General features: G+C 47.1%; 1 protein-coding gene across 6 annotated transcripts in view; it reads right to left on the reverse strand.

Annotated features, from left to right (window-relative positions):
• foxp1b (forkhead box P1b) overlaps window positions 1-4191 on the reverse strand; it is a 110076-nt gene that overhangs the window by 63956 nt on the left and 41929 nt on the right. The gene's annotated exons all lie outside the window — the stretch shown is intronic.

A 4191-nucleotide genomic window follows, 5' to 3' on the forward strand; every position in this document is an offset into this window, starting at 1 on the left:
AGGGAGAGCAGGGGGGAGAGAGAGAGAGAGAGAGAGAGAGAGAGAGAGAGAGAGAGAGAGAGAGAGAGAGAAGGGAAGATGAGAGGAGTGAAGACGAGAGAAAGCGAGAGTGAGCGAGAGGAAGAGAGAAAAGGAGGGAGGACAGGAGAGAGAGGAGGAGCGAGAGCAAAAGCAAGAGAGAAAGGATAAGAAAGAAAGAGAGAGCGGGAGGACAAGAGAGAGAGAGAGAGAGAGAGAGAGAGAGAGAGAGAGAGAGAGAGAGAGAGAGAGAGAGAGAGAGAGAGAGAGAGAGAGAGAGAGAGAGAGAGAGGCCAGAAGCAGAAAAAGAAGCAGCGGTCATGAAAACTGGCCTGGGATACCGAGAAAAGCAACAACAATAAAAAAAAAAGGCAGCTCTTACGTGTTCCCACAGCGAGCTGGCCGCCACTCACACCTCCACCAGTAAACCATCTGGATAAATAACTGGCCTCATTCTTTCCACCTCCCTCACACCATTACTCCCACAACTAAACAAAGTGTCCAATGGCCCATCTCTCTCTCTCACACACACACACACACACACACACACACACACACAGTTAGTTATCCGATGGAGAGAGGGATGTCCGGCGAGGAGCAGTCCTAACAGGGTCTAGTTGGTATCAGGGGTAGCAATAGGACTGGGTTAGGGACGGGTCCATGAATGAAGGGAACATTAGTGTGGGATTGCAGGAAAGTGAGGGACTTGAGGAAGGGTGAAAGTCCCAGAGCCAGCAGTTGGGGAGAGGAAGAGGGAGAGAGGGAGTGGGCGAGAGAGAGAGTGGGAAAACAAATTTGACCCTTTGAGCCCCCAAAAAAAATTAAAAAGGCCAAGAGGAAAGTACGTTTTTTTTGCTATATTTCTTTCTCTCTCGGGGAAATTTCCAAACAGAAGGCGGTGGGATGACATCATTTGGCATAAATATAACCACGGGTCCAAATGGAGGCCATGTTTACCAGCCGAATACATATCGTATGCTACACACGGTAGTCTCTCTACCTCATGTTTCCGTCTCCCCGCCTTCAACATGTAACGGGACTCGGTGAGAAATGACTCATGTTTTCAAAGTAACTGTGAATTGTTGGTGGAGGGACACCCCCTTAGTCCCCCTACAACATAAACGCATGTACCCACAAACACATCTCTGCCTACTACACATGGAAAGTAGAGATCCTACGTACATACGCATACCAACACTAGACGTTGGTACGACGTTTCGATTCATTGATCTAAGGATTCACCTGTATTCATCCTGTATTGATTAATTCATGTATTAATGCATGTATATTTACAGTTAGTCCTCAAGCATTTGCTTTTATCCAACTAATTAATGGATTTTCTGACAACCTGTGTTTATCAATTTACAAGTCCATCATAGAAAGAGACCATGAATCATGTAAACTTCTTCTGTTCTTCATTTGCTACACGGCGCTGCAGAGTCTTTTACCTGAGAAGGCTGATGGCTGGGCTCTTCACGCTGCACTCACATGACGTTAGAAATTATCCGGAACAATTCTATATTTTTTTCTGCCCACTTGGCGCAAAGTATTGGAGTTCAATGAATCACTCTCACAATAGTCATTATTACCCTTTAGAAATTATCTTTTTATTTTTTTTGCATGATGAATACAAGTTAAATGAGATCACTGTCGTTCCCTGAGCTCAGAATGTTCTGCCATTTCTCGTCAGGCGAGTGGAGTGCATTTCTTCATCAACTTAATGGGCGTCCACTAATTACAGTGTTATAAATACGGGTATTAGCAATATGATTCCAGAGCTGCTATTTTTAATACTGGGAACTATAATATACCCATCATTATGGTGATAGAAATTAAAATACACATTTCGCTGGGCATTATGTGGAATACAGACTGAATACAGATATGTTCCATTAGACGATTAAATGGCAGCAATAGTACAACCCTTCATCCAATTAAGCATATGACTCTTAAAGTAAAGACAATAGAAGAGACTTAGTAGGGAAAATTAGGAAACAGAATGAAGAGATCTTATTTGTATTTTACCCCACCCAAGGTGTGGCTACGAAAGCAGAATAAACAAAATAGTTCTCTTTTCTCTTGCCATGAAACTGATGACACAGTGTGTGTCACACACAGTGTGTGTGTGTGTGTGTCTATGTGTGTGTGTGTGTGTGTGTGTGTGTGTGTGTGTGTGTGTGTGTGTGTGTGTGTGTGTGTGTGTGTGTGTGTGTGTGTGTGTGTGGGGGGAGGGGAGGGGGAGGGGGGGGGGGGGATTTACAACCGTGTGTTGAAACAAAGAGCGTTGAGTCAACAGGAAACGATAGTCCAGAAAGTCAGATGCATTTCTGGGAATGCATCCCTCTTGTCAGCAATAAATATAAATAAATTAAATAAATATGATTATCTGACGCACTGGCCTGGTGTGCAAATGCCTGGCCGCGGCCAGACTGGCGTGGACTATTGTTTGCCAAGGCATAAGTCATTGATCTGAAATGTTACGAAGACAAATAAGAAAATCTTTGACTTAACCTTTCAAACTGTCTTAATAGGAAGAAGGTCCCCATATGTTGTTTTCTTTATGCCACCTAAAATAATAACTTTTATATATTAATTTAGCCCTTGAGAGTTGGCACCAGAAAACACACACACACACACACACACACACACACACACAACAAACCCAATGACATTTAGCGCATATGTTAGGGCACTACACGCCTTGGTTTATTTAAATAAAAGGCATGAAACGAAGACAATTCCCAGCAAAAGATGACTCAAAGGAGTTGTCATTAAAAATAATGAAAAGAGAGAGAGGACGAGCAAGCTTGAGGGACCTGCGTTGCGGGGGCCTGCTCTGGGCTCAGCTACGCCGCCGCGTGCTGTTTGTGTTTTAACTAGGCCGTCAGTGGCCTAGTTAAAACAGCGCTACCGCCTTGGAGAGCCCTCGCGTCACCACAGGATAACCTATTGTGAGATGTCACCGTCATGTTTACACAGAACCCACTTGTCCCTGCTCTGAGGCTCCCATCTCTTTACTCCGACCGCCCTTCTCTCCTCCTTTCTCTCTCTCCCTCGCTCTTTCTTCCTCTTTCTCCCCTTCTTTCCTCTCCCTCTGTCTCACTCTCTTTTTCGTCCTTCCTCTCCCTCTCCCTCTCTCTCTCTCCCTCCCTCCCCCCACCTCCCCTCCCTCCTTCTCTCGGGTGGGATGCATCTCGCTCTGATCCGATGCTGAACAGTTACCGGGGGTAGGATGGAAGTGTGTGTTCAAAAGGCAGCTGTAGACACTTCTAGACCTAAAAAGGGTGCGCGATGACAGCGGCATCTGAAGTGCCTGTATGATGAGGGGAGGGGGGGGGGGGGGGGGGGGGGGGCAGCTTGTTGTCTGGGGCAACACAAGCCAGGAAAATCATCTGCCGTTTAAGGTGTAATTGATCACGAAAAAATAGTTTAAAAGAAAACATGCAGTTCAAAGATGGATCAGTGTTCTGGGGACCGGGGTGTTGCAGGCACGCCTCCACACACTCGCAAACACAACCCAACACACACACTCAGAGGCTCTTTTGATTTGAAATACACCCTCCGGCGCCTCACACACTCTTATCAGCAGACCGAGCAGCGGTATCCCCGGCCTTCACAAACAACGGGGGCCCGATCCTCATCGGGTCTCCCGGCATATTAGCAGCAAATGGATCGCAGGAGCGCCCGCCCCCCCCCCGTCTCGGGGCCGTAAAGCCGGGATGAGGGACCCTCGCCGCTGAGCACTGGATGTCTTTAAGTGCAGTCTGCACATGTGGATTATTTACAGGCTTTGGGCTCCCCCGCTGCTAAAGCCAGCGCCGGGCGTCTGACAAATCCCTGCTCAGAGCGGCGGTACACAGCCCATCCGGCTCCACGCTCCGTCCCTCGCTGTTCCCCTCCGCCCGTCACGGGAACGGACCCGCTCGGAGTGCGGGCGCACACACACACACACACACACACCGCCGCGCCGTCGCTTTGGTGTGTTCAGCGATAGCCGTAGGTTTGTGACCTCAGATGGGTAGTCTGGATTTGAACCTCATCCGAAATCCGAATCCACTTCTCAAATTCCCTCAAAGGCCGTGGTAAGATCTTACAACAGTACATTTATTAAACATTTACTAAAATTAGTTCATGCAGTAAAAAACATTAACTAACTTAATTTATAGATAATTA

Source organism: Gadus morhua, chromosome 13 (genome assembly GCF_902167405.1).
Source record: "Gadus morhua chromosome 13, gadMor3.0, whole genome shotgun sequence".
In the NCBI taxonomy this organism is placed as follows: domain Eukaryota; kingdom Metazoa; phylum Chordata; class Actinopteri; order Gadiformes; family Gadidae; genus Gadus; species Gadus morhua.